Source organism: Carassius carassius, chromosome 1, assembly GCF_963082965.1.
Source record: "Carassius carassius chromosome 1, fCarCar2.1, whole genome shotgun sequence".
In the NCBI taxonomy this organism is placed as follows: domain Eukaryota; kingdom Metazoa; phylum Chordata; class Actinopteri; order Cypriniformes; family Cyprinidae; genus Carassius; species Carassius carassius.
In genome coordinates, this window is record NC_081755.1 from 21186000 (window position 1) to 21196776 (window position 10777).

The following is a 10777-nucleotide window of genomic DNA, read 5'->3' on the forward strand; positions in this document are numbered from 1 at the left end:
TCCTACTGTAAATATATTAAATATAATATACATTGCTAAGGACTTAATTTGGACACATTTAAAGTCAATTTTCTTTTTCAGATTTAGACCCTCAGATTCCAGATATTCAAATAATTGTATATCAGCCAAATATTGTCCTGTCCTGACAAACCATACATCAATGAAAAACTTATTTATTCAGATTTCAGATGATGTATACATCTAAAAAAAAAACATGAAAAAATAAACATGCAAACTTTTTTGTTTTGGGTCTAGATTTTGTATAAAAAATCTTTAAACGATTCCATATTGTTTCACATGTCAGACTTTACAGGATTAAAGAGCATAAAAGATAAGTAGTGTGGGAAGTCGTGGCCTAATGGTTAGAGAGTCGGACTCCCAATCGAAAGGTTGTGAGTTCGAGTCCTGGGCTGGCAGGAATTGTAGGTGGGGGGAGTGCATGTACAGTTCTCTCTCCACCTTCAATACCATGACTTAGGTGCCCTTGAGCAAGGCATCGAACCCCCAACTGTTCCCCGGGCGCCGCAGCATAAATGGCTGCCCACTGCTCCGGGTGTGTGCTCACAGTGTGTGTGTGTGTTCACTGCTCTGTGTGTGTGCACTTCGGATGGGTTAAATGCAGAGCACAAATTCTGAGTATGGGTCACCATACTTGGCTGAATGTCACTTCACTTTCACTTTCACTTTCAACCTGTATCCTTCCAAACAAACCCAACTGTAATGGATTAAAAACTTCACAATCTTGGGAAGAACGAGGCGGGAACCGGCAGACAATCAAAATCAAAACTTTAATAACCAAATAAACACAAAGCAGTGTGACAGCCCCTCACGGACGACTGTTGCGCACAAATAAAAACCAAACACAAAACAAAACCCAGGCCTGCTCCTCTCTTATCCTTCACTGTTGTTGCTCCACTGTTGTATCCTTCCGATCTCCTCCGTGGGACATGAGACCGGTGAGTGGAGCAGGTGTCGCTCATTTCCAAATCAATCCATCGGACTCGCTCCGTTCCCACGGCTCTCGTCCCTGTCCCACTCGTCACATACCCCATTTGCCCTCGTGGGGGGGGGGGGGGGGATCCTCACGGTGACCTGCAGGAACCTGGGGGTAGGACAGACGAGGCAAAAGAACAGGAGATGGAAGGATGAGGAGCAACAGAGATGAGAGAGGGGAGAGAGGAGAAAAAAAAATTGTTCCGGTTCACAGACACAATGCTGCTCGGCCCTCCACCAGCTGGATGAACTCCTCCGCGGTGCCTGGTGGTAGTACTGGACGGCACAACACTCCTCCGCCACCCGATGGACGGCGATGGCTCCTCCGGTTTTGGGCAGCCTGCAGGAGTCCCCCGTTCCCTGCTCCTCCGGATTCCTTCACGGAGGCAGCAGGCTCCGGCCCCCTGGTGAACGGCGCCGACTCCTCCACTCCCTCACGGACGGCAGCCGCCCCTCCACATTGCGGGCAGCCAGCAGCGAGTTCGTCCATCCCCGGCACGATGGCACCATGGATTCACCCCAGCAGCGAGGGATCTTCGGCAGCGTGTCCCTCCTTCCTCCTGGGTTTCGGCACCAGTGCAACGGTTTACAAACTTCACAATCATTGGGAATAAGGAGACGGGAACCAGCGGACAATCAAAATTAAACTTTAATAATAAAATAAACACAAAACAGTACGTCAGCCCCTCGCGGACGACTGTCGCACACAATCAAACACCAAACACAAACTGGTGAGTGGAGCAGGTGTCGCTCATTTCCAAATCACTCCACCAGCCTCACTCCGTTCCCACGGCTCTCGGCCCCGCCCCACTCATCACACCAACGTTAGAAAAGGTAGCTCATCTCAGTGGTACTAGAGAGTCGTCTGGGGAACATAAAAATAACATTAAAGCTCTTATAATAACAATAACGCAACATTTCTGTATTGCAACATAAAAAGCATGCAATGATCTACATATATGTGCCTCAATTAATGGGCGGTTTATACAGAAATTTACACAATTTTCACTAAAGGCGCCACATTAACAGTTTGTTAATAGCTGAGAACTTCATCTGAGGACTGTACAATACTGTAGCATACATGATTATGTGGTGTAACATTAAGTCTGTTTTTCATTTGGCTGCAGCAGTTTGTTTTTGGCCTGAGATTCTGAAGATGAGATGATATTATAGGTTATTTATCACTTTCCATTTTCACCTCCATCAGCTGGAGAGATTTAAGTGCTGCTGCCAACGGAAAGCAATTATTTTGCTGTGTTTAATCTGGTATTAGCTGGCTTCAGCTGTTGTATTTGATCAATTTCTATAATGTATCTTCTATATTCAGACATGGATGTGTGTGTGAAGACGTCACACCTCGGCATACATATGTACACCTGTTCTGTTCAGCAGTTTGACATCAGCGAGTATAAAAGATTGACGTCTAGTCACAATTCCTGTAAAAAACAGAATTCCTTTGCTTCATTTAATTTTTGTAATGAAAAGCTTCTGAAGTGGATGAAAAGATGACACAAATATTCAAAGAGAGGAAATTGTTTCAAACAGAACACTCAGTCATTGTAATTGCAAAAGAAATGCTTATTTTTACTCCTCTCAGGCAAGTAAGGTATACAACAAAAACATGTTGCAAAGATCAGATATATTATTGTGTATCTGTGAACAGATACTGTATGTGTGGGATTCTTGCGGTCATGATCCATGGGTGTCATGTCCCCGCCACTTGTTGCTATAGCTGACTTTGTCTCCATCACGTTATGAGAAAGTATCATATGTAATACAGCATATGCTTCTCCAAATTCATGTGCAGGAGAGAGTTCATTTCATTTGAGTTATTTTTAATGTTGTGTGGCTGTTGCGGTTGTTATCAATAGCAGAAAGCATTGGTGATGGAGCTTTTCTCTTGGATTTGAACTGTAAGCTATTGATTGAGTAAAAATAATGTGATTCTATAAGAAACTTCCCCAAAATAATGACTTAGTATCTCAAAAAGTAATAAGAAAACCAAGTGGACCAATTCTCACTATTAACTAGTTGATTATTAGCATGCTTATTATTAACATATTATTAGTTTATTAGTACTTATAAAGCACATATTCTGCATGACCATATTCAGCATCCATAATCCTACCCAATACCTAAACTTAATAATAACCTTACTAGCTATTAACTAACTTACAATTATAAGAAAGTTTATTTTATTATTTTATTTTATTTAGTCATTTTACGTGAAAATGTATCATGAGTTACTAAGTCATAACCATGAGAATTTCCCTCAAAATTATTACATATTAGTTAAAGTGTTTGAATACACTTTCTGGTGCTACTTGGACACGTCATCAGTGAAAAACCCGAGGTCATAGGGTGTTTCGGGTCTTTAATCTTCATACACCCTCACCCGGGCGACCCAGCCGGGGGTGATCAGTCCCCGGCTTGTGTCCAAGTGGCATGTTGCTCCACGGATCCCCCCTACGGATCCACAGCCACCGAGAAGCCCTTTCTGCGGCCTCTAAGATGTTTGCGGTGGCTTTTTTCAATTGCAGTCCTTTCACTCCAAGGAGTTTGAGGGTTCGCAGCAGTGAGTGGCCAGCGAAGCCTCGGCACCCGACCTCGACTGGCTCGCAGCGAGTTTTCCAGCCATTGTTCCGGCACTCCGAGCTGAGCCCTGTGTACTTAGCCCTCTTGCGCTCGTGGGCCTCTTCAATACGGTCTTCCCAGGGGACAGTTAGTTCCAGGATAACCACTTGCTTGGTAGACTCAGATGTTAGCACCATGTCTGGGCGGAGAGAAGTGGCTGTAATGTTGCCTGGGAACTTAAGCTGCCTTCCAAGGTCAACCTGAAGCTGCCAATCACGAGCAGTGGAGAGGAGCCCCCCCGTAGACCTAGGCCGGTGGAATTGTTCCTTCTGCCCAGCTCTAATGAAGGTGATTGTCTGTTTGGGGGCTACCTGGGTCTTGCTGAGCTGGATCGCTGTGCAGATGGAGTCCGCCAAAGCCTTTAGCACCTGGTCGTGGCGCCAGCGGTACCGCCCTTCCCCTAGCGCTCTTGAGCAGCTGCTCAAAATGTGCTCCAGTGTGCCCCTCTTCTGGCACAGCTTGCACTCAGGAGTGTCTGCCAGGCCCCAGGTGTGCAGGTTAGCTGGGCTTGGGAGGACGTCATAGACGGATTGGACAAGAAACTTGATCCGAAATGGCTCTGCTTTCCAGAGCTCTGCCCAGGTTATTCTGCGTGGATCTGCATGTTCCCACCTGGTCAACGTTCTTCCTCCACCTCTGCTCGTACCTCGTCCTGAATCAGTCTGTGCCTCCCTTTTCCACGAGCCAGATCGTAACGTGGCTTGGGAAAACAACCAAGACCTGCTCGTCCCATTGCCATGGAGCCCACCAGCGTTTTGTGCCTTAGTCGTGCCTCAGCTTTAGTGACGGCTTCTTGCGCCTGCCACTTTCTCCCGGTCTTCACGAGGATTCCTGCTGCTGCGACTTTTGTGTCTCTGGAGTCCCTGTACATCAATACCTCTCTGGAGCGGGTGACTTTGAACTCCTCTGATAGTCCACTCAAAGGAAGATGCAGCTTGGTGGAATGGCTGTAAAGGGCAATGCTGCTCAAGGACCGAGGGAGCCCCAGCCATTTTCTGAGGAACTGGCTGATAGACTTCTCTAGAACCTCGACTGTTGATATTGGTACCTTGTAGACTAACAGGGGCCAGAGTATTCTTGGCAAGACTCCGTGCTGGTAGATCCAGGTTTTGAATTTTCCGGGGAGATCTGTCAATCGCTGTGAGCCAGGTAGTCAGGTCGCACTTGGTTTGTTTTATGGCAGCTGAGTCCTTCAGGGAGCTATCAAAGAACTTCCCCAAGCTCTTGACTGGTTTTTCAGTCACTGATGGAATCATGGTCTCTCCCAGGGCAAAGCGGAAACGGTCGGACACTTTACCCTTCTTTAGGACCAGAGACCTGGACTTAGCAGGCTTGAAGCTCATCCTTGCCCAGGAGATGAGCCGTTCAAGCCCCTGGAGGAGCCACCTGCACCCTGGAACAGATGTTGTCATCACTGTTAAGTCGTCCATGAAGGCTCTTATGGGGGGCTGACGGGTCCCAGATTTGGACTTGGGCCCTCTGCATTCCACCTCGGCCGACTTGACAATCATGTTCATGGCCAGTGAGAAGAGAGATACAGAGATCGTGCAGCCAGTGATTATCCCCTTTTCAAGTGAGGATGTTACTTGGCCTGAAGAGACTCGTGCGCTGAAGTTGTTGTAATAGTCCATGATGAGGTTGCGGATCTTGACAGGAACATGGTGTCTTACCAGTGCGGTTTCAACGAGCTTGTGTGGAATAGACCCGTAGCCATTGGCCAGGTCAAGCCAGAGAGTTGCCAGATCTCCTTTGCTCTCCTTAGCCTCCCGGATCAGCTGTGTCACCACCCCTGTGTGCTCCAGACATCCAGGTACTCCTGGGACTCCTCCCTTCTGGACTGAGGTGTCAATGTAGGTGTTCTTCAGGAGGAAGTCTGTCAGACGTTGGGACACGATTTTGAAAAAGATTTCAACACTGAGCAGCAAGATGATGCGAAACTGATCAATGTTGCAAGAGCCCTCCTCCTTCGGGATCCAGACTCCCTCAGCGTACCTCCATTGCGGAGCGACTTTCCCTCTCCGCCAGATCACCTTCAGGATCTTCCAAAGACGTCTGAGGAGCTTCGGGCACTGCTTGTAGACCTTATAGGGGACCCCGCTGGGACCGGGAGCGGAGCTGGATCTTGCCGCTCTAATTGCTTCTTCCACTTCTTTCAGCGTGGGTTCAGCGCTGTCGAATTGGGTCCCTGGTTCAGGTGGCGCCACCAAATCCCTGCAAGGTTCAAGGTCGTGGTCCCTCAAGGTGTCACTAAAAGTGACGTGGAGATGGTTGTCGATCTCCTCTACCGGGCAAGCGAGGTGGCCACTTCGCTTTTGGCCCAGTAGTTTCTTGATAAAGCTGAAGGGATTGCCAATGAAAGCACTATGTTTCCGAGCCCTTTCCTTGCCCTTCCTTCTGTGCCGTTCCGCTCTCCTCAGTGAGATGAGTCTCTTCCTTATGATGTTTGTGAGTTCTGACAAGGCAGTCCTTTCTTCTTCCTTAGCCATCTTGAACTGACGTCTCAGGGATTTTAGTTCTTGTCTCAGCTGACTGATCTTGGCTTCTCGCCGGTTGAGCTTCGCTGGATTCCTATCTCCTCTTCTTTCCTCGACACCAAACCGCTCTGCTCCCATGTTCATTATGATGGTACACATGGTCTGGAGCTTCTGGTCGACACTGCCCTTTGAGATGGATTCCAGGCACTTGTCTACATCCTCGTCCAGCTTAAGCCACTCCTTATTGTTTGCAGCAGGCCACTTCACCCTGCGGTGTTCCGATTTCCTGCTTGGTGGGGGGATTTGTGTGGCTTGGAGGTTCCGGGTACTGTGGGGAGATTCCGGACCCGGCTCCTCCTCCGTCTCACCAGGTTCAGCAGCCGGCGTGACAGTAACTGCTGCCCCAGCTGCCGTACCTGAGCGTAGCTTCACTTGATCCCTCCTGAGGCAGGCCATCTTTGCCTGGTGGATCTTCAGGCCCTTCAGGTTTTTGCAGACCTTGCCGCAAATACAGACTGCGCTCGTATTCCGTTGTCCATTTGCTTGGGTCGTTACCGGTAATTCCGTCCGATTGGGATGCTCATTCTCCCCCCCTCTCGGGTATCCCTGGGGGTATATTTCTGTGGGGTTCTTCGTAGCTTGTTGTGGGTGCTCCCTCTCAGGAGCTGCAGGTTGGGGGGCTAGCCCTCCCTGCCCCGGTTGCCATCTTTCCGAGCTGTCTGCTGTCTCTCCAGCCGTCGCCACTCTATTCGTGGATGTCAATAATATTTGAATTATTATTGTGGATGTTAATAATTATTTGAAAGTTCCTCATTATGAGAAAAGTCATTATTATGAGAATGTTGCTGTTTATGATGAAATTCAAAATTATTATATGAAAGCTGCTTATTATGAGAAACTAAGTCATTATGAGAAGGTTTCTCATTACGATGAAATACAAAGTAATTATGAGAGATTTTCTTTATGAGATACTAAGTCATTATTATAAGAAGGTTTTGTTTCATGTTTTATCATGTTCATGTTTTCATGTCTTTTATTCTGTTATTGTTTGATGCTCATGCAGTTGTTTGTGTCATGATTCCCTTGCCTTCTTGTCTTCATGCTATTGGTTCCTCTTGTTCATTGTGTCTTGTTCTGATTGGTTTATTATCTTGTCATGTCAGCTCTGTTTGTTCATGTCATGTGACCCTCTCTGTTCACTATAAGTAGCCATGCCATTGCCTTGTTCCCTGTCGTGTATTAATGTTGTAACCTGCTGTTGGTGAGACTAGTCTGTTCATGTCAAGTCTTCGTTTCTTGTTTGGATGTTTAAATCACTTGTAAATAAACTGCACTTGGGTTCTCAAGATGCTCGGCTTCAGTGGACTCATTACAATGACTAAGAAATACACTTTTATCAACTGAAATAAACTTCAAGAAGTCACTTCTTGGAGCTGAGGCAAATGCAAATATCTTAATCGTGACACTGCACATGGCTCCTTGACATTTCGGCATAAAAAGCACAGATCACATTCATTTAACTATGTGTTGCACTGTGGTTCTTCTCAGATCAATAAACATTGACATTGTGCGTCAGTTGAATTGGGAAGTGTACATGTACAACTCAATGCCTCCTTTACGTTTCAAATAGTGTAAGTTCCTTGTATTAAGCGAGAGGCACCTATGTTGCCCCATCCAGAAGCAAAAAAAAATGTAAAAAATTAAATCATTTCTGTTCCTAGAAATACTAAATAACTCCTAATGACACTGTCTGCGGACAATTAATAAAACAGTCAAAGAATATAGTCAACACTAATGTACAGTGAAATGTCAAGCAGAACAGTGTGACATTTGTGAACTGACTGCAGATGTAGTTCCTGATTAAACTATGAGTATGTCAACACACTGCTGTCATCGTAGATGTGCCATCGAGTCTGTCCTCTCATTAGTCCTATCGGGAGAAATTTCCCTCTTCACAGGTTGTCAGATTAGACACTAGGCTTTGAAATGACAGATGTCTCTGAAAGAACGGTTACTTCCAAAACAAAGACACCAAGGAAGAAAACCGTGAGGTCGCAATGACCTGAACAAGTTTTTGAAAGAAATTGCAAGAAAGAAAAAGGTGTTTAAAATGCCTGAATTAATTTGAGTGAATTTTCTATAATGGAAAATTAACATCTTGTGAAGTGAAAAGTTGTGTGCTTGTAAGAAACAAATCCATAATTAAGGCATTTTTTGTCACGTACGGTGATACAGAAAACGAGGAGAGATCCAAGTGCAGGTATGTGACTTTATTAAAGGGCAAATCCAAAGGGTAAACAGTCCAGGCAGGGTCAAAACCAGAATATCCAAACATACAAGACACGAAGACAAGGCAAGGCAAGGCAAGGCAAGGCAAGATGACGGACATGAAATAACCTCAACATTAAACAAGGACTCCGTCACTAAGACTCAGACAGACCAGGTATAAATACACAAAAGGATGATGGGGAAACAGGAGACAGGTGGGGAACAATCAATTAACTAAACAAGGAGGAAGGTGACCAAATAAGGAGACAGGAAGTGATAAATGATAAACACTGTGGGAACTGAGGACACCTAGTGGAAACCCAGGGAACACAACCCAGACACTGTGACAGTACCCCCTTTCTAAGGAGCGGCTCCCAGACGCTCCAAGACAGACACAAAACAGAGACCAGGAGGGAGGCGGACAGGTGGAGGCTCAGGGGGAGGGACGGAGGGCCAGACTAACAGAAAGCAACAGGGACCGACATTAACACAAAAACAAAAGGAAAAAAAAAAACAACATGAAGCCCCCCAGGGCGGAGCAGAAGACCACCACACCCTTGTGGTCAAGGCCAGAGTCCTCCAGGGCGGAGCGGAAGACCACCACAACCGTGTAGTCAGGGCAAACGCCCCCCAGGGCGGAACGGAAGACCACCACGTCCGTGTGGTCAGAGCGGAAGCCCCCCAGGGCGGAGCGGAAGACCACCACGTCCGTGTGGTCAGAGCGGAAGCCCCCCAGGGCGGAGCAGAAGACCACCACGTCCGTGTGGTCAGAGCGGAAGCCCCCCAGGGCGGAGCAGAAGACCACCACACCCTTGTGGTCAAGGCCAGAGTCCTCCAGGGTGGAGCAGATGACCACCACGCCCCTGTGGTTGATGCTGGAGTCCAACAGGGCGGAGCAGCAGACCACCCAGTGACTTGACTTGACTCTGAAAGTTCAACGGTGACTGGCCCTGACTCTGGAGAGGTCACTGGCACCTGACTCGACTCTGGAGAGTTCACTGGCCCCTGACTCGCCTCTGGAGGGTCAACTGGAACCTGACTCGACTCTGGACTGCCTGTGGAGACTTGAGACGCCTCGGCTTCGGGCACCGCCTCTGGAACGGACTCGGGCACTGCCTCGGTCACGGCCTCGGGAGCGGCCTCGGGCACCGCATCGGGAGCGGCCTCGGACACCGCATCGGGAATGGCCTCCACCTCGGCATCGGGCACCGCCTCGGCCTCCGGAACAGCATCGGGCATCGCCTCGGCATCGGGCACCGCCTCGGCCTCCGGAACAGCATCGGGCACCGCCTCGGCCTCCGGAACAGCATCGGGCACCGCCTCGGCCTCCGGAACAGCATCGGGCACCGCCTCGGCATCGGGCACCGCCTTGGCCTCCGGAACCGCATCGGGCACCGCCTCGGCCTCCGGAACAGCATCGGGCACCGCCTCGGCCTCCGGAACAGCATCGGGCACCGCCTCGGCCTCCGGAACAGCATCGGGCACCGCCTTGGCATCGGGCACCGCCTCGGCCTCCGGAACAGCCTCGGCCTCCGGAACAGCCTCGGCCTCCGGAACAGCCTCGGGCACCGGAACAGCCTCGGGCACCGGAACAGCCTCGGGCACCGCCTCGGCCTCCGGAACAGCATCGGGCACCGCCTCGGCCTCCGGAACAGCATCGGGCACCGCCTCGGCCTCCGGAACAGCATCGGGCACCGCCTCGGCATCGGGCACCGCCTCGGCCTCCGGAACCGCATCGGGCACCGCCTCGGCCTCCGGAACAGCATCGGGCACCGCCTCGGCCTCCGGAACAGCATCGGGCCCCGCCTCGGCATCGGGCACCGCCTCGGCCTCCGGAACAGCATCGGGCACCGCCTCGGCATCGGGCACCGCCTCGGCCTCCGGAACAGCATCGGGCACCGCCTCGGCCTCCGGAACAGCATCGGGCACCGCCTCGGCCTCCGGAACAGCATCGGGCACCGCCTCGGCCTCCGGAACAGCATCGGGCACCGCCTCGGTCTCCGGAACAGCATCGGGCACCGCCTCGGCCTCCGGAACAGCATCGGGCACCGCCTCGGCCTCCGGAACAGCATCGGGCACCGCCTCGGGAACGTCCTCTGGGCTTTGAGGAACGGTAGATGCCTGTCTCCTCCTCCTCCGCCCTCTTTTTTGGCGAGTCGGTGACACCTTGTCTGGAGACTCAGGCGTTGAGTCGGCCATCTTGTGCTGTGGTTGCAAGCTGGCGGCCATCTTGTGCTGTGGCGCTGGGCTGGCGGCCATCTTGTGCTGTGGCGCTGGGCTGGCGGCCATCTTGTGCTGTGGCGCTTGGCTGGTGGCCATCTTGTGCTGTGGCTCTGGGCTGGCGGCCATCTTGTGCTGTGGCTCTGGGCTGGCAGCCATCTTGTGCTGTGGCGCTGGCTCAGCAGCCA

At 50.2% G+C, this 10777-nt stretch overlaps 1 pseudogene; it reads right to left on the reverse strand.

Annotated features, from left to right (window-relative positions):
* Positions 1-3411: 3411 nt before the first annotated feature.
* Positions 3412-6779, reverse strand: LOC132110734 (uncharacterized; annotated as a pseudogene).
* Positions 6780-10777: the final 3998 nt, after the last annotated feature.